The sequence below is a fragment of the Empidonax traillii genome, unplaced genomic scaffold (genome assembly GCF_003031625.1).
Source record: "Empidonax traillii isolate 1590-97213 ecotype Southwest subspecies unplaced genomic scaffold, ASM303162v1 scaffold919:size245653, whole genome shotgun sequence".
Lineage (NCBI taxonomy): Eukaryota > Metazoa > Chordata > Aves > Passeriformes > Tyrannidae > Empidonax > Empidonax traillii.
Window position 1 is genome coordinate 188,354 of NW_020956112.1, and position 20,348 is coordinate 208,701.

Consider the following 20,348-nt stretch of genomic DNA (forward strand, 5'->3'; position numbering starts at 1 on the left):
AAAAAAGCCAGGGTTTATTAATCACTTCTGCCTTACCACTCTTGTCATGCTTCTATTTGACAATGGCAAGAACATTTACAGCTGCTCTTCTCTAACGATGAACACAGTATCTTTACAATAAAAGCAAATGGGAATTATCTCCTAGCCATCCACTCCTCTGCTATACCAGACTCAGCTTCTCCCTTTGATTTTTGCAGCCCCATAGCTCTTATTTCCTCCTATAGATGTAGAGAGACAAGATATCCCTTAACCTCCTGCCCCCACCCTCCTGCTCTTCTTCCTAATTAAAGACGTGGCTGTGCTGGTTTTGGCTGGGCTAGAATTAATTGTCTTCACCGTGGCTAGTATGGGGATGTGTTTTGGATTGATGCTGAACACAGGGTTGATAATATAGAGATGTTTTTGAGCAGGGCTTACACAGAGCCAAGGACTTTTCTGCTCTTTGTACTGCCACACTGGCAGGGAAGTTGAAGATGTATGGAAGGTTGGGAGGAGACACAGCCAGGACAGGTGATCCAAACTGACCAAAGGGACGGTCCCTACCATATGACATCATGCTTAGTATATAAAGGGGTGGGGGCCCGGGGGGGGAAGAAGGAGGACAAAGGGGAGGGAATATTTGGAGTGGTACTACTGATCTTCCAAAGTCCATTACGTGTGCTGCTCCCTGCTCTCCTGGATATGTCTGAACACCTGCCTGCCCTCATTTTTTCTTTGCTTGCATGCACATCTTTTGCTTTCTCTATTAAACTGGCTTTATCTCAACCCATGAGCTTTCTTGCTTTTACCCTTCTGAATTCTCTTCCCGATCCTGCTGGTGGGGGAGTGAGCCAGTGGCTGCGTGGGGCTTGATTGCTATGTGGGGTTAGACCATGACATGGCTTATTTCTTTTGCATTTCTTATTTCTTTCTGTGAGTCACCAGTGATCGATGATCAAATGCCCTTCGCAGTGGGGAGCAATTGGAGTGAGCTGTCTAGAGGCTCTGGCAGCCCTTCCACTTCTGACACCAGCAAATTACATTATGTGTTAAAGCAACATTTTTTTTCCCCAAGGCTCCAGGCTGAGTATGAGGAGAACATGGCTCAGCTTTGATTTTATTCTGCTGTTCAACAAACTATTTTCTTTAAACAAGTTAAAAGAGGATGTTTTTCCCAAGATATCATTAAATATTTATTTACTGTTTAGAACTTTTCAGTAAGTAGCAAAGGTCTCAATTTGGGAAAACATAAAAGTTTCTGTAAAACCAATCTGAGCTTACTAGCTGAATATTAAAGTGCAGGATGGGTGAATTAGTAACTAATTCACGCATAATAAAACCTATATGCATCTAGAAGTAATTAGCCTATTGTTTTGATTCAGGGAATGTTTGCTTAATAGCCTCAATAGCTGCTCACTTTCCCAACCAGATCAAAATTAACATAAATGGAAGCGACATTTAGATAAAATGAATAATTTCAATAATAAGAAATTCAGATTTTGTTGATGTTTCTGTAGATGGCCTGAAATCACTGAATTTTAACTTTTCTGTGCCTGGAAAAGCTGCAGTTATTTGATTAGGGCTAAATAAGCTCCTTAGCTCACTTAAAACAGAAAGACGGTATTAAAAACCCTTGGCAGTGGCTAAGAAGTAAACACCGAAGACATCTACTTATTATAGTAAGGCAAAACTTTCTCAAGTGTTCAAGAGGATGAAATTTCTGGGGGAGAGATGAGGGATGAAGTATCAGCCCACTGAGTACACCTCCTCTGCCCTTGTGTGCCAGCCAGAGCCTGTGCCAAGCCCCAGATTGCCCCGTGCACACACACCCCCATTGCACTTGATGAGAAGTGGGGTCTTCCAGGTATGAGCAAGTGCCCATTTGTAATATGAGTATGGGGGACATGCTGGACCTTGTCTAACACTGTTTCTGTGATAATGTCAGGTGTCAGATGGACAAGTTGGACACTGGCCCCAGAATTGTGTGCTGAGCAGCATCAGGAATTTCTAGGGAATCAAAGCTTTCATTTCCCCAAACTACTTATTGAACATTATTGCCAGGCTCCCAATCTTAGCCCTGAAATGAAAGTCAAAATCTCTGTACCTCCATTTCTCCAAAAATACACACAGATAGCACCTCTATTTCTGCTCAACAGCTGTCACCATGTCAGTGGCTACAGAGTTTCCTCATGTCCCTCATGCACAGCAGGTCATGGACCCCATAGTTTAATTCTTCACTAAGCTATGGTACGTGTCATGATACTTCCCTGCAGACAGAAGAGGCAGTATCATGTAATCACGGCATCATAGAATGGCTTGCATTGGAAAGAACTTTAAAGGATCATCTAGTTCCAATCCCTCTGCCATGGGCAGGGGCACCTTCCAGTAGACCAGGTTGCTCAGAGCCCCATCCAACTTCGCCTTGAACACTTCCAGGGTTGGGTGGGAGATCCTGGATCCAAGCCTCACTGAATTATTGAAATGGGTCAGAACCAACTCATTGTGTGTGCATGTGGGGAAGGGCTGGGCCTGGACCTGCAGGTCCATGGTAAGGTCTGCACATCAGGGCTGTGCTGAGGGCACAGGGCAGAGCTGAAGGCAAGACCTGCAGTCCACACCACCCCACACCCCTGCAGCCTTTGACTGCTACAGCACAGCTCACTCTGGCCTGGAAGGCACTGCCTGGATATCCCACCTGGGAGGGAAAACTGAACTCTGTAAATACATGAGACTCCATGAAGTCTCCCTCTTCTTCCTCTCCAGCTGGCACCCTGTGAATCATCAAATCTTGTCAGTAACTATTCTCTTTTCTCTCTCTCTCCTTCTCTCTTTCTTCTCTCCTTCTTTACCTCTTTTAATCTGTTGTTTTCTTTTATTCTTTTCCTTCTTTTGCGGGTAACTTAAAACCAGTGAACTGTGTTTTACTAAAGCTGGTATTGATTGTTTTTAGTGGTTGTTTCCTGTGGAATGGGTCTTTGTGCTGAATGTTTTAGTGAAATGCGTTTTTCTTTGGTTGTATTTTACTCCTGTAAAAACCTTTTGCCAAAATATCTTGTTTTTCTCACTAGATTAAAAAGAATTTCTCTTGGAGAAGAGTATGTGACTCTTTCTCTGGATGCTAATTAGAGGTTATAACAAACAAAAAGGCTTTTAAAAAGTCTTAAATAAAAATGTAATCACTCTGGGAAGTTTATTGCTTAATCTGAAGTGCAGCAATGGGGCATCCACAATTTCTTTGGGCAACCTGCTCCAGTGCCTCACAACAAAGAATTTTTTTTTTAACATCTAATCTAAATTTACTCTCTTTCAATTGGAAGCCATTCTCCCTTGCCATATCACTACACACCCTTGTAAATAGTCTCTCTCCGTCTTTCTAGTAGGCTTCTTTCAGGAACTGGAAGGTCCCAATTAGGTCACCCCAAAGCCTTTTCTTTTCCAGTCTGAACAAACCCAATTGTCTCAGCCTTTCCTTGTAGGAGAAGTGCTCCATCCCCCTAATCAACTCGGTGACCCTCCTCTGGGCTTGCTCCAACAGGTCAGTGTTGTAATGTGGCATAACAGGGCATAACAGAGTCATCTACAGTGGTTTTGCTGTTGCTTTGAGAGGAGTCAGTCTAGATCCAATAACAAAATAGGTTCAGGAGCATGGAATGTTGGATTGCATGGCCCAGGGAATCCTCTATAAAAGCCAGAATGGGTCTGCATAAAATATGGGGATTTCAGCCAATTTCACCTTCAGTAATTAGTAACATGTGCCAGGGGATCTTCTAAGTTTTTAACTACCTTAGTTACAGACCAGTCTACTCTAGACTTGTATCTAGAAAACAATTCAGTTTTACAAAGTTTCTCATTCAATCATAAGCAAAGACAAAAGACCTGAAACTCTAAATTTGTGTTTCTTTTAAAAATTTCCAACAGTAGCTTCTTATTTTTATGTCAGTATTAGAAATGTAAGTCACTCAATGATAATAATTTACTTATAAGTGGACAGAGCTGGGATGGGATTCAGATCAAGACTGAGATAATGACACTTATGTGTCTGCATATTGGTAGCTACAGGAGCCTAAGGTGCTCCAACAGCCTTTCTAGTCAAAATAGACCAAGAGTCAGTTCAATTATCTAAACCTATGGGAATTTGAAACTCCATAGGACAACTAGGAATTTTGCACAGTAATGGCTGTGGACTTACAATACAGGATAAAAGTTTCACATATTTCTGTAGATATAGGTGTCTGCTGACCAGTTTGAGCCCTGCAGATCCATAATTCCCAGTGGACACTCGGAATAAGTCCCATTTGTCATAAAAACCCTTCCATCACAGTTGTCATGGTTCCAGAAGGTCTGAATAACCTTTTGGAAACAGAACTGGTCCTTTGACCACAGGGCCGATAAATGGTTCTTCAGAATGAGCTACCTCTATATTACTGTGACGGTGACCCAGCACTGGCACAGGCTGCACAAGGAAGTTGTGGAGTCTCCGTCCTTGGAGATAATCAAAAGCAATTTGGGCATGGTCTCAGGCAATTGTACCTTGTGTGGTCCTGCTTGAGCAGAGGGGTTGGGCCAGATGACCTCCAGACATCCCTTGGTTCTGTGACACTGTGCTCATCTTGAACTGGTCTTTTGGATAACAAGAGGACTTGTTTTTCTAAGATTGCTGTGCTCTGGAATTAAATATAGTCAATATTATGTATAATTATATCTAATTACATCTACTAACTGAAATTTTTTAGGCCTGAGTACAAAAGCCATTTTGTTATGTTGTTTATTTACAGAGCTACAGCATGGGTGATGGAAAAGTGGTGGAGTGTGAAGGAAAAGAACAGAAAGAATAAATGAGAGTTATCTGGCAAGACAGTGAATTTTGGCATCTTTTTTTAGCGGTGTGAACAGTTGCTGAATGCTGGAGAAGATAGGACAAGAACTGTACAAATATGAACTTGCCACAAAACCCCTACTTCATCCCTACCCTGAAGGCCGAGTTTATGTTCTGAAATATCTGCTTGGTAAACCCTCAGCCTATAAAAATAATGTAGCTGGATAATATGATGGAATGCTTAAAAATACTTGATCTCATAGCTATTATAGAAAACCAAAGATGTTATTTGACATCAAGGTAGCTGTGTTAACATGCAGTCTTTGCAGATACAAGGCACTGTGGTTTTTCTAATCTCACTGTTAACTAGTGAGATAAAGATATAAAGCTTGCCTTGAGTAGCTGTACCAGAGACCTTGTCTCTGCTAGGATTTTGTGCTGTGACAGGTCCTTTGAAATACCTCTCAGTCACAAACCCCTTTTTTCTCTTGCAGTGAAGACACAGAAAGTTTACTTGTCATTCAAACAAGATATCACAGTTCCCTTCTTTTCACTTTTCCCTTATATTGTTGCATTCTTTCTCTTTTCTATACCTAACATATTTATTTTTTTCAAAACTTTTGGAACAGGCTACTTATCAGTAACAAATAGATTTGATCACCGTGCCAAATTGTGCCAAAAACATTGCCAAAATGGCAATAACCTGTTAGAAATATGACACTTGCTATATTCTTTGCCCCAGAGTGAAGATGTTCTTTCTACCACAGAGTCCAAGTATAAATGCATGTTTTCCTATTGGTAAATTCACTTTAACCAACCTTTTAATGTTGGGGGCCTTCTGTGGAAGAAGGGAAAGCTTTGGGAGGGCAGGCTCAACAGAGCCCCCAAAAAATCAAAGTCATCCCAACCATGTATTGAGCCCAATTCTGGGATCAGTCACATATGTGTAATTCCTTCATCTTCAGAGGAATTAGCCCTTCATTAAGTAGAGGAGAAAAGATCAGAGTTAAGCTCACAAATATTAATTTAATCATGGCAGATTTACATGTGAAAAGCCACTTGTACAATAGAGCAGGATGATGATCCTACACTCTTTGAAGTGGTCCTGACACTAAGTATTTCTTATCTCCCTTGGGCTCTTTTCACTGCTCTGTGATTTGCATAATACCAAGGTGATATCTTGCCTTTGGTTTGCCTTTGATTTGGAGGATATGCTTAGTTTCCAAAATCAGAAGTAAGTTAGAAAGAAATTACATTTGTTCTAAAAGTCAGAGTGAGTTTTTCTTCTCTCAGGTTGACATAACCTGCTGGATTTAAAAATTGATAGAGTTGAAAAATGCTGAACACTCTCATTACAGCTGCAGATCAGCATTAAAAATAAGAGGTTATTTTTAGCAGCAAGGCACCCTTGTCTTTATTCATGTCGCTTCACTAAAATATTAAATGGCAATTCACAATTCACTCATTTTGACATCTTGCTACTTTTATCTTCACTTTCTTGTCAAAGAAAATGTCTTAAAATTTCAATATTAACACTGTGCTGGATGTCCTTGGAAGTCACCCCTGTTCTTAAATGGATTGGTCAGTTTGGGCAAATGGCAAGTGGCAGTATATTATTTGCTCGTTTTCCATTCCTCACACACCCCAAATGTGTGTCGAGTGGGGTAAGGCTTTTGAATATAAAAAGTTCAGAATTTTGCATGAAAAACAGGCTATTTAAGAAGGAACTCAACTTGTGCTGAACATCTCAAATGCAGGGGTGTTGGGCAGTAACAGAAAGCTTTAGAAACCATATGCGTAGCCATCATTTGTGCTGCTATGTTTTAAAACTCATCTCATGCTATTTTCACATCCAAAGAAGAGCTGTTTGTTAAAAAATGTGACTATTATGTTAAATTCTGACCTTGGATAGATACATGTGAAATACTGCCAAGCTGCAGTTTTCACATGGTTTTAAAAGGTTCTGTTCTAGCTGAACGCATCACTGCACTCTTCAGCCAAATTGCTGCTCTATGAAATTTTTCAGAAAAGGAGGAGTACAACATGGAATTGGTTTTCTGTTTTTTTGCAAAGTAGACATTGACCCCATGTAAAAATCCACTTTCTCAGAAAGGCTTTAACACTGGTATAAACCCTACCCTGTGTCAAACAACACTGCTGGGCAATTAATCAAGATTTTTGTGGGTTTCGTTAGTTCCAGGTATATAAAAACAGTTAATGAAGCTGAAAGCTGTTATTAAACCTCTTCATAATTTAGAAATAAAGTATTTCAGAAGGAGGTTTAAATGAAATAATTAGACATTTGGAAACCTTCTCTGGGGCTAGGCCTTACCAGGAGGTTTCAAGCAGTTCTTTTCACAGTCATGGCATAAACAAGCCTGCAAACAGGGCTGAGGTGCTGGCTGTAAGTTTTGACTGCCTACTTTTAGTCTGCAGATTAGTAGGGAGCCCAACCAATGCCCCAGGTGAGGAAAGAAAGGGAGAGTTGTTTTGTCCGAGTGAAGCTTTGGCAGAGGACCTTGTGGAGGAGTTACCACAGTGTGGTGGTGTGTGCTGGGCAGTGTTAGACCATGCACTCCCTCATCTGATCCAAGAGCTGTGGCCATCAAAGAGTTTAGCAGAAAGGAGCTGAAAATAGCTGTACTAAGGTGTCAGCTTCAAAGGGATCAGGCTTTGTTGTCCAGGGCTTTCTATCCGGTCAGCTGTCTTGCCACAGCTAATTCCAGCACCTAACAGAAATATTTGAATTGCTTCTTTTAGCACACATTCTACTGTCTGCATATTTGCCAGAGGGGAACACAGGAAGATATGAGTGTTTAACAAGGAGCTGGTGTTACTGACAAGCAGATGCCATGAATATTATATTTACATAACAATGATTTACAAGCATCAAAAATCATACATACAGCTCCAAAAGCCAGAGATTTTATTTTGAAAAGCATAAGATTATTTTTAGATAGTTTGTTGCTATTTTTTTTTAATTCAGCTTTTAAGTTTCCATCTTTACATACATTTTATTTGTATTTTAAAGGGTTTTTTCCCCCAACTTTTCTTTAGAAGTGCAAACTGATGCTCTTCTGCAGTCTCTGTATTTCATCATATGGGTCCTTCTGAGAGACACTAAATTACAGGTACATGACAGACTCATAAGAGTTGTCACAGAGTGATGGTTTGGATTTTTTCCTGAACTGATCAAACTGTTTATTTGGAAAGAAAACATCATGTTTCTTTTCTCAAGATTTAGCTGCACAGGTGAAGCTGATTTCCTAAGAAAAATAGCATGAGATAACCAGAAAATGCACTGTAAATCTTCCTGTCGTATAACTTGAAAGAAGGATCCTCCATGTCCCAGGACTGCTGAAAAGAGGACTCGTTTATATCTCTTCTCCCTCGGCACCCAAACTTTGAGCTGACCTTGAGCTCTCCTCCTTCCCCATGTAACCCTGACTGCCTGTGACTTGAATGTGCCCCTTTTGGCTTATTGGCATTTCTGTGGTGGTGGCCAAACAATCCAAGTCACAGAAGGGTTTGGAGGGAAGGCACAGACCAACACAGATGGCATCTGCAGAGATCATTATTATTTTTCAGAAATTACAGCAAAGAAAGGAACTCAACTCTGCATCAGGAGCAGCATTTCATTTTGAAATGCAATGGTTCTGTCACTCATGGAGCTACTTTTAGCTTTAGGGCTCAGTGCTGTGCCAATAAAACTAATGGGAATTTTGTCATTGCCAGAAGAGAAAGCAGTGTTTGGCCTCTCGGAGCAACACACTTAATTCTAGTGTGCAGCCTGGCTTCAATTTTTAATGAGAAAATGGGAATAAACAGAACAAAAAGTGTTCCACAAGTCCGACATCCTCAATAAATATGGAATAATGGTAGAGCTAAAATTAATTCTATTTTTTAAGATCTGGATAGAGAGACGAGACAGTCTGAGGAGTGTTCACTACATCAAGCACTACAGCCCAACTAATTTCTTCTTCATGTTGGCTTGGATTTATTTGATGTCTGAGTTCTCAACTGATGAACTTCTGTTACTCCAAGACCAAGACAGATATTGGAGAGCCATGCTGAACTGATGTTGGTCTGCTAGAAATGATGTCACCTGCATGACTGGTTCAATGCACGTTCGAAGATGCCTTGTTCACCCTGAGACCTCATCCACCTCTTGTGCCTGGCAGACCAGATACAGAAGGCTCTCTGTGGAAAACAGGCTCATCTGCCAAATTTCCACCTAAGCAGGAGAATGAACTGTTACCCCAGCTGCACCCAGAATCACATCTCAGTGCCGTATTTAAATGTCTACCTTCAGCTATAACATGGACTCCAGATATGGCAAGCACTGAAGAAAGAGAAGCAGATTCAGCTTAGACTGTAGGAAGCACCTTTGGCCGCTTAAAGACAATGACCTTTCTTTGTTAAGAAATCAACAAACAACCTCTGAGTTAATCTTGATTCTGGAGAACAAAATGTTAGCCTGACCCAGGGAAAACCTCTAGATGACACTACATATGACCATATCCCTGTATCAGGTATTCATCCAGCACCACACACAGAAAACAAAACATCCTGCTACTTTTTTTAGGACTGTCTTACATCTGGTACCTTTAAGGTGTCCTAATGGTTTGGAAAAATACTTAGCACTGGATGCAAGTGAGGAATACCAGGCTAAGCTGCCTGAGAACAGCTTCCTGGCCCTCTAATGCACCCCCTAAAGGTAGCGGCTGAGTCTTGTTCCTGCTTGGCAGCAGTCTTAGTCCTTGGCCTAATTATGAAAAGGATTTCTAGACTGTTTACCCTATATCACAAAAAAACAATGATAATTTTTCCACCTCTTATGGATGCAATCTTCGCTGCTGCTTCTGCTCACAATCAGAGGTGGTGCCTATGTCCAGTAGGATTGCCCAGAAAAGAGGAGTGAGGGCCTCTTTAGTTCCATATGCAGAAATGAAAAGGGAAATTGCTAAAGCTTGGGGGACTTCAGGTGTAATTCACAACAGCAGCAAAATGCTCAGCAGAATTTTGCCCATTTGTTGCCTTTTGTGATCCTTGCCCCATCATCTCTGAAAGCATAAATCAGTCCTGCAGAGACCTTCCATCTAACCCCCCTGGAGCAAAGGTGGAGAAGCAGTGACTTTCAGTGGAAGATTCGGCTGAACTCATTAGTTTCCCTTGGGAGTGCAGACTGAGAGGTTGTTACACTGATGCCATTGCTGATGCCTTCACACCATGGGCATGAGGAGACACAAAGTGTGCAGCTCTGAATCTGTAGGAATTTGTGTGTCTTGGATCTAGTCTGCATATCTGCTGGCTCCCTTCTTCACTGCCAGCTTGGCAGAAGTTTATTTGATTCTCCGAGTCCCTTCGTTGGGGAACCACTGGGGTCCTGTTTCCTCCACCACCCTAGAGCCAGGTATCTGTGTTAAGATACCAAAATTAGTGATCCTAAAGCAATCAGCCTGGCTCATGGCTTTAGTGACAAGAGGGAATTTTATTCTGATTTTTGCCTGGTGGTTTGTTTTTAATCAAGTTAAGCATCTGCTAGTTTCCTCACTGTGGTAACTGTAGTAGTGAAAGCCACAGCTTGATCCCATTGGAAAACATCAGTGGTGACAGCCTGTGGGGATTGGTTTGGGATCAGAAGAGCCATTCACAGTATCCAAGCATGGGGGCAATGGGAAGATGTCTCTTGCAGAGATTAACAGAAATTCTCCTGCTGCTGAGGGAGATAGAGGCCAGAGAAAAGACACAAAACGGCAGTGTCAGTGGAGGGAGACAAAGTCTGATACATGATAGAAGAACAATAGTCAATCTGTGTCATCAAGATGGTGCCACGTGGCCCTGGGCTGTGGCACGGGGTCATGGCACAGACAAGCCACAGGGAGAGCAGGTGCAGATGTCTTTCCCACCCTGACTTTTTTTTTATTCTTTTGTTTTAAATGACTTCTGTGTGTTCTGGGCACAGTGGCCTTAGAAATGTCCCCAGCTGAGCCCAGGGGCTCTGCTTACCCTCACTGAGCTCCAATGTGCTCCTCTAAATTCCTAGATGTTCCCCAGGAGTGCAGCAAGGAACAGCATTACAGGATTTCAAGAGCCAGGAGCACTGGCTGTGGGAAATGGGAGTAGTTCTTCAATATTAAGCTAGACTGGGATCATGTATATCTTAGAGATAAACCCTAAAGGAGCTTCCAATATCTTCCTGCTATCTCTTCTAGAGGATAAATTATTCTTTTAATTTGCTTATAAATTCTTCTTAATGGGCTTAAACTGCAGCAAGAGAGATATGGGCCAAACACTAGGAAAACTTCCCAGGGACTAGAAGAGCTAGGCAAGTAACAGTTTGGCAAGGGAGTCTGCTGTTCCCTCACTGGAGCTTAAGCAGCGTTTTGGACTAGTGTCTGTCAGAAGGGATTCAGGGGTAGATGCTCCTCCTGCTGACAAGGACATGCCTTCTAGAGCTTGTCCAACTCTGTTTTTTATCACGGTACAGTCACCAGCTATCTTAGATGCTCCAAGATTTTGTGTCCTCAGCATGTGGCCTCCAGGAGAAGGCTGGGGATGACTGGAAGATCTTAGTGACTGGAGGCAGGATGCCAAGAAGTGGGGATCAGAACCTGTGCAAGGGTTAAACCAAGTCAAATTTTCTTTATCTGTAAGTCCCCTAAAGAGTGTAAACACACTTTACAAACCACTGCTGATATTTTGTTCCAATCAATTTGCATTAAATTATTCCAAACTTATAGCATGCCCACAAAATGCAGTGGAAAATATTTAGGATTTAAAGCAATATCACTCAGACTTATACTGTCACCAAGCATTCTCATGGATAAAATTAGGCAAATGTTTATGTGACTTACATTGGGCTTTCAGATCAATACAACCTGTGTGACAGAAGAATGACAGTTATTAATCAATAACATGGGAAAGCTGTTTTTGGAAACCAGCAGTATGCTGGAATTTAGATGAAACTCAAGCAAGCAATGATAATTTTAACGTACTTTATCCCAACATTTTAACTCGGCCTCTCAAAGGTGCACTTTCGTGTTTACTATTTTTATCGCGCATCCCTGAATGGATAGTGGCATCTATCTCTGTGTAATGTGGAAAGAGGAGACGTAAAAATGGCACGGCAAAAATTCTCTCTGGCTTTGAGGCACTTTCCTGCTAGAACTGTTTCTCAGCAGTAGCTGTAACACCCTGATGCTGGTGATGGACGGTTTATGGTGCCAAAATATGGTGGATATCTTGATCCTCCCCTCAGTCATACAGAAATGTCAGATTGGTGAATGTGAATGATCCCCACATGTACTGGAAACCTTTTTCCAAGTTACTTGTTAAAACTGTCAAATTGTAATTGCAACAGACTTTCCTAATCTCAGAGAAAAAGATCCTTCTTCTCTGTAGATTCAAAGTTTTTCAAAGAACATCAATATTTCCTGAGATCATTGGCTTAGATATCCAAAAACGAAGCTATGTAAGAAGTGGGAAGCATGGAAGGACATTATGGTTTGAGTGCTAGTCAATACTAAATCCACAGGATCAAAAAAAAAAAAAAGTGGGGTAAACAAGTTGGTAGAAATACAGAATTTATTGCCAGAACAAACCAAGGTTTGTATAACCCATTACCTATTTTATGACAGACTCACATCAGAACCCATTATTTTAATTGCAGAGGCATTGCTGCTAGCACGCACCTGAATACAAACCATGAGGCTAGTTAGCTGGGGCAGTTGTGTGTGTACTGCATGGTCTGGAGGAGAGAGGATAAAGGAAGTCTCTAAGGAGTCTCTTTCTTCTGCTTACAGATGCTTTACAGCTTATATATGTGTGCAGCATCCCACTGGTCCTCTCATGACATGGTGTATGCTGATTATAAACTACTGTAAATTGTGTGCCCACTCTCCTCTGTTTTAGAGGGTTGCAAGGAGCAGTTGAACTCTGGTAGCTCCTGGCACAATCTTGGGGGTCCAGCACTGCTGGCACAAAGCCATGGGTGGTATTGTGCACATGCTGAGGTTGGAGAGGCAGAGCAAACCAAAGGAGACGGCACAGCTGCCCCAGTCCTGAGCCGAGGCACTGGGAGAGAAAGCCCTTGTGCAGAATCCTAGTGTGCTTTTCAGAGTGAGCACTTGCTGAAGGGCACTTACAAAGAGGAGCAGACAGACCCTGCTGTGTCTAAGGAAGAGGAGCTCACAGGTTCCTTAAATGCAAGCAGGAGGCAAAGAAGCACTAGATACCATTATCATGGCCACAGCTTTTTGACCAACTGCTGTTGGTAGAAAACAATTTTGGTGGTGGGTGTCAGCCCCTCCTTTCCTGAAGAACTACTCTCCATGGTTATTCCTTTGAGATATTTCCCTTCTGCAATCTGTAATCAGTCCCCAGCTCTTAAAACAGTCACAAAAATCAAGATCCTCTTCCCAGATGGAAAAGGTCCTGATTTTCACCATGGTGCTTTTAGGTTATCATAATGACAACAGTCTGGTTTGTGGCTTTTAATGGTTTCCTTGTTTTTACTTGCGATGGATGGGATATGGCAGCTGTGCTGCTCCCTGGCTCCAAACTCCAGCAGTGGCACGCTAAGATGGGGACATTGCACTGGCACTGGGAGCTTAAAATGTTTATCACCTACCATTTGCCAGTTTTCTGTCCTTTATGAGAGCTTCTGCTCAGGCTTGGACAGCCTCCAGGAGAGACTCTGCACCAGTGAATTGACAAGATTGATGGCACAGCACGAGTTCAACCTCCTCTTTCATGGTCTATAAAACAAATCTGACTCACCTTGTCTCTGTCAAATATTTCACACATATCCCTGTCATGTCTGCCAAGTATCTGCTGTGCTACATGCTTCGGAAATACCTTTGGTCAAAGATAATGGGAAATGTTAACAGCAATAGGATGCTCTGAAGCCTGCAAGCTTTAAAAGAAACATATACCTTTCCAAGAAGTATAAGAGATGTTTTCTGTGCCATTATCATATTAATTTATTAGAAGAAATGACAAGGAATGGGGCCAGATGCTCCCAGCTTTTCTTAGTTTGTCTGTTTATGGGGGGCATTAATGCCATGTCCCCAGTGGCACAGAGCCAGGGAGTGCCAGATTGACTGGCACAATCCATTCATGAACAAATTATGATTTGTATTAACAACACCTTGCCATAAACAGAAGTACCACTCTGGGCTTGAACTGTGTAGTGCCTAAGAAGTGTTAAACGGATACTGGGCTGGTAGTAAAGTACTTATGAGCCTAGACATCTGCAAAGCACTTCATAAGACTGAGAAAAACCTGTGGGATAAAAACTGCAGCAAATAATGAATCTCTCAAACTCTCCTTTTCTGCAGAGCTGAGTTTGCTACTGGCTGCCAGAGGCAGATTTGCAGGGGTTCCCAGCAAAACCCTTTTAACAGCTGCAGAATTTGCCAGAGATGGTAAAGCCCCACCAATCTGACCTTGCTGTAAAAACAGAGGGCTTATTTATGATCTTGTTCGGATGATCATCATTCCAGGTTGGACTAAGTATACAGCCCTGGTGAATAACCTGTTGCACATGAAATATTTCATCAGACACAAGGACAGAAGTAAAATAATTGGGTCCTCTTCTTTCTTCTCAGATATATCTTTTCTGCCTCAGATATATCTATTCTATCAAAAAAACCTCACAATGCATTGCTCAGAAATTATATTTTAGGTGATTGATTCAGTAGCTGAGAGGATGCCCTTAAGCCAGCTAGTCCTTCACATGATGGTCAGGAGGAAGACTTCCTAAGCCAGCAAATGCTCATGGATTAGTCAGATTCCACGTTTACATGAGAATACTCAAGTGGAAGGCTTTCCTCAAGTCATCAAATCACATCGCCAACCACTGCACACACTGCACTATGTCAGCTCAGCTCCACGTAAAATGAGCACAGTCCACCCCAGACAGACTTTGGATTCAGAGACAGACAGTCACTCTAGATGTGTGTGTCACTGCTGGGTACCATCTCCAGTGTGAGCAACACCCCACACCAACTGAGGGCCTGGGGACCCATTGGGAATTGATGCACAGGAACGGGCACGAATAAACATCCCAGCAGGAAGAATGCAAGTACAGTGTGGTATGACCAGGTGTCTTCTTGTGGGAACAACAGCCGTGGGGCAAAAGATTTGCATAGGTTTTAGAGGGCTATCTGTGAGGAAAACCCCTGGCATATAGAGGCCTGGTGTATACAAACATATATGTGTATGTACACATACCAATGTATTTCCAAATTATGAAGAATGGTGATTGCTTATTTGGAAGCACATAGAATAATATAAAATAAAATCTTTATAATGATGCACAGTACTGCAGAGCATTACTCTGGACAATGCCTGTGACTGGGAAGAGAATGCACAATAGGCTGTGGCTGTACTGTGTCAGCCTGTGTGTCACCTGAGCAGGTACGGGAAACCTCCACCAAGCAGACAACAACTTTTCAGCCAGTGAGATGATGGCAGGGTCAGCCACCAGGACCAGACACCAAGCAAGGCAGAGAGATTACCACTGCAATGAGCTTCCTGAAGCCTAGCAATAATCTATGCAATCATCTAAAGGCAAGTGGCTGTGCAGGGACATGAACAACACCCACTGCAGGGCAGCAAAACCAAACCTTTGCTTGACCACACATGTATAGTGTTAAAGGCTGCAATCATCAACCTGCTGCCTAGTCTGTTGTTATTTTCTTCCCCATAAACTTGCCACTCCACATTTGGAGACTGCAAGACACAGTGGTGGTGATGGGGATGGACTTCTGCACTAGCCCCAAACTGCCCAGCAAACAGCAGCTCAACTCAGTATCTCCAAGGATTTACAAAGGCAGACATGCATATGCACATGTCCATATCTGAAAGTCAGAGGTTCCCAAATGATAATACTGATAACACCTGAAAATGGGATGCTGCAAATCTGGTAGGAAGGTTCTGCTTTTCCTGCTTATTCCTATTATCCCACATGTCACAAATTAGGTGTACTGGCTGTTTTCTCCCTCCCTCCCAGTCTTGCAGCTGGGAACATGTGCCATCAGCATGGATGGGGGATCATACAAGAACTCTTGTTGGCTCAAGGATGTACAAGAGAAATATTGTGCCTTGCTTCCCAACAGGCTTCATCTTAGGCTGTTTCTGACAGGACAGCCTATGTTCCTCCTCCCTTCATTCCTTCCCTTTGGATGTTTCCTGTGGTACATTCTTGACTGGTTCAAAACATTTGAAAATACCTTTCATCTGCTACCTATCTATAGAAGGATGAATATTTCAGCCTTCACAGCAAAGAGAAAACAACCATCAAATTTCCTGAAGGGTGTCAAACTATCTCTGTGACCACACATATTAATAAAGTTATGCTTATTTAAGCATGAAATGCAGCATCAAGCTGTAAAAGCTAATCAGTTTAGTGAAGAACTACATCTCCTAGCTTTAGCAGATGTGGAAGCTGTGTATGAGAGAAGGCATGGTTTTTAAAAGGGTAGGAAGTTCTAATTTTGTGATCAAATAGTACCTGCCATGACATATTGTTACTGCCTAGGCACCACGGAAAATGAAAATCCAGTTTATTCACATAGAAATATGTCATAATCTGACACCTTAATTTGAAGACAAAGCTGCAATCCAGAAAAAGGTGAATGCACAACCATGGCAATAGAAAGGAGCTTACGTAGCACATAGAATTTGGAAAAGCATATTTAGTAATTTAATCTCTATAGGGAAAGGAGATAGACAGGAAAAAAAAAATTACCCAGCTAAGAGAAACAGGAAAAATTGTACTGATCAGTGCACAGAAAATAAAATTATACATGGACAGTCCTCTCCAACTGTGAAGAAGATGATAAAGTTTGGGCCTTTGAATTGTTAATACTTCTGCTAATTTAAAATACAAGAGAATCCCTGGTAAGTTACAAAGGTAAAACTAATGGTTCCATTTGTTGCAATTAATAAGAACTCATTAATGAAGTTACTGGCCACTGATAAATAGTTATGAAAGTCAGAAAAGAAAAAGATAAATCCAAAATATCAGAAACTTAATTGACCTGGAATTCTCAAAGATAGAAGAGAGAAATGCATATCCCAAATTTAGTGCCCTAAACTGCATAGCACTCCCTAAATTATTTTGATTAAAATGCTGTAAGTACAAAAAGCACAGGCATTAGCAGTTCATGAGAGCCCCAGTAAGATGCATTCAGAAATGTCACTAGAAAATATAACTCATATTGCTCCAGGGCAAAGCTTTGAGTGCTTAACCATTGCACACAGTATGGGCAGCTTTGTTCTGACTACATTTTGCTGCTTGTGCTCTGCTCTACATCTCCACGTCACTATGCCTTTCTACACTTCTAAAAAGATCATATAATATTCATCACATCGCTTTTGTACTTTCTTTTAACAGAATTTTTTTTTTTTTTTGTAGTCTTGGAGACTTTCTTTTTCCTCAGCTAGTGATTTTGATGTCTCCAGCTCTGAGGAAACATTTTCAAGGCAGCTCGACCATTTTTCTGCACAACAGCTCAGGCACCAAACTAACTGCCACATGCGAAGTGACGGCAAACTCTTTCTCTAAACTTCATCTCTAGCTTCTGAACTTTTCAGGCTGTTCCAAAATGCCTTTCCTTTTATTAGGAAGGCTGTAATTACTATCAAAGGGCAACCTTTATTATGACATGAAAAGAAGCACTCCAACTACTGTGCTAAACATTAGATGTTCAGCTGAGTGATAAAATACTATAATCAAACCCCACTTGTGAATATCTCTTTCAACAACCGTTGTGTGCGTAAGTGCTAAAACTTCAAATTGCACAGTATTTATTAGGGCACAGCGTAAGCTTGTGAAATGAATGTCTTATTTTGCACATATTCAGAAAAAGAGAAGGCTGAATAACACTGCTGTGTGCCGTGTTCCTCCCTGGCACGCGCTCCCATGAAAAGCAACAGCGGTGGTAATGGCACTCCAGAGACTGAATGTTTCTCTGCCTGTGGTGGGCAAGTGCAGAGGTTTAAGCAATATTTTTGCTTCTAAGTAAAAGTAAAAAAAAAATATTGTTTTAATATTACAAGAAGTTGTAGCATTTGTCTGCTCTTGCTGTTTGTGTAAACTCAGAGAGTTTTTTGGTATTTTCTAGCGAAAACCTTCAGTCTGTCTCAGTAGTTTCTGGTACCTTTCTCCATATTCCCTGTGTACCTTTTACAACACCACCAGTAAATGTCACTTTCATGCCTTTGGAGGGATCATTCCCATGATGATTGCTTTGAGCAAATCTCTGCTGGGGGAAATTTCCCTTCTGCAGGGTGCATGGATGAGCCAGGAGTGCATTGCAGAGTTGAGGGCAGGTTAGTGTGGTGCTGCTGGGGGGAGATCCACAGCAGGTCACTGCTGCTCAGCTTTACCACTGTTAGAGAGCAGTGGGTGGTGGGAACTCAGAAATGTCGAGAAGGAACACCGACATGAGAGCTTCCCTCTGGGCAGAGAGGGGTGTGCTCAGTTATTTTATTCCTGTCTCTGCAAAGTTCTTTCACAGAAGCTCCCTCACCAGCTCCCTCTTTTTTCCAACAGACTGATATGGCAGGACAGGAGAGAAGACTCCTACGGAGACCCACACGGTCCCACAGGCTGAGATCAGGAGGGGTTTGATCTCTGAATTACTGTTTCATCCCAACAAGGGATTTAATTGAAGCCAAGCTCTTTTCCTCCTTTGTTAATTCCAGGAGAACATGTCTCTCCTATGTCTTTGTATTAGACCTTACAAGCATTCTGGAGCAGAACTACGTCTTTGTTGTAGCTTGTGTAGTTTAAACACATCTTCAGAGACTGCAAAGAAATCATCATAATAATATGGTAACTATGGGAAGCTGCACTGTTGCTGTTTGACTCATTAAAAAGGAGTTCAGCCTCACAGAATACTAGTTCCACATACTTAATTCATATTTTCAGATGAACTGAGATATTTTTGTATCCTAAAGATCAGTTTACTGTCTTCAGTGCTAAACTTTTTGTTATGATTCAAAATATATAATTCTCCATATGGTTTTATCAATAAAATCCACAAATTAGACTGATTCAGATTTCTAAGTATAGAAATATTGATTGTGATGAGGTAAATAATTTTGACGGTTGTTTGCTTGCAGAGGCCTTTCCTAGCATCACTGCTAAAGAAGATGTTTTTTCCTCTAGGTCATGTTACAGTGTGTGCTCAGTTGTCCCAGTCTGTGTAATATGTATGAATGATGCATCCATCACATGGCAGTCATTGTCTCAGAACTGTGTTATCAGAGGGTTAATGCTTATTTATGACTTATTCAATCATACGGAATAAGGAGATGAAAAGTCAAGGAATTTTTTTAAACTTTTTTTTTCATTTCTTGCTTAATTTCTTAGGACATGTTGTTCATGTCTTTTAGTAAACCTATAGCTGGATTTTTCTTTGCTATAAAGCAACATTGTTTTCATTCAGAATTTGATAGTAAGTATGACTCCATATTTTAATACTGCTTATTAATTACAAGTATAACATATTTATACCGTGTGCTCAGTTTCATCACCCTTTTTCGTCTTCCCACTTCAGGAGTAGGAATCTATCATTATTTGTTCCATCATCATGCTGGAAATAGGAAAGCATTTTGTACTCATAATTTGCTCTACAAATCTGTATGTGAATGTAATATCTATATGTGATGATATAAATATATGTCTAAAATTTATGTAGCTCTGGTCAACTTCCCCCTCTAGAGATTTTTTAAATTTCTTTCGTTTCATTTATTCCAGTTTCAAAGTCTCTCAGTTACAATTTCCTGAATGTATCTGCCGTGGGGATTTTTTTGGTTGGGTTGGTTTGAGGTTTTTTTTGTTACCCTTGGGTGTATTAATACAACTCCACAACTAGGTCATTGTCCGATCAAGGTAAAAAGTTATTGACAACATGTGACACCCAGCTTCACAAATTCATATGTAAGATAATTAGCCCTTAATTTATTTAGATAAATTGTTTCTTTTTAATATTGTTATTTCTTAAATATGGCTCCTGAAAGTGGGCAGAAGATGGAGACACTGCAAACTCATCACAGTGATCTAGAACCAAACTTCAGGCATAGCATGGAGCAGGGACAACACATCAGATCTATGGCCCCAGAGCTACTGCCATTCCCTTTTATGCATGGAATCATAATTCCTCCTTATTACAGAAAGCAGAGGGAATAAATATAGTGCAGAGCAAATAAATTAAGGTTTTGGTGGTTCATTTCTTAGGGTGAGTAGCATGGATCCAGTACTCTGTCTGTCCCATATAGTACCCTCTTTCCCAGTCTAAGAATGGATAAGTAGTAGGAAACCTTGGGAATTTTTGTGTTTCATTGCCCAGGAACTCGATCGCTGGTGCAGAAAATACAGGGGAGGAACACTTTGTGTTTACTTACTTCCTTATAGAAGTGATCACAAAATCTAGCCTCTTGCTATACTTTCAGCAAGCAGTCAGTAAAACATTTCCTTTTTTTTTTTTTTTTTTTAAATTTGAAAACATGCTGCCACTGCCCACAAAAATCAACAACC

At 41.2% G+C, this 20,348-nt stretch overlaps 1 long non-coding RNA gene across 1 annotated transcript; it reads left to right on the forward strand.

The window, feature by feature from the left end:
- The first annotated feature begins 2,727 nt into the window (after window positions 1-2,727).
- Window positions 2,728-19,432, forward strand: LOC114067454. The gene is made up of 4 exons (XR_003573399.1): window positions 2,728-2,769; window positions 3,360-3,514; window positions 4,861-4,985; window positions 19,369-19,432. It is a non-coding gene; the product is annotated as an uncharacterized LOC114067454 (long non-coding RNA).
- Window positions 19,433-20,348: the final 916 nt, after the last annotated feature.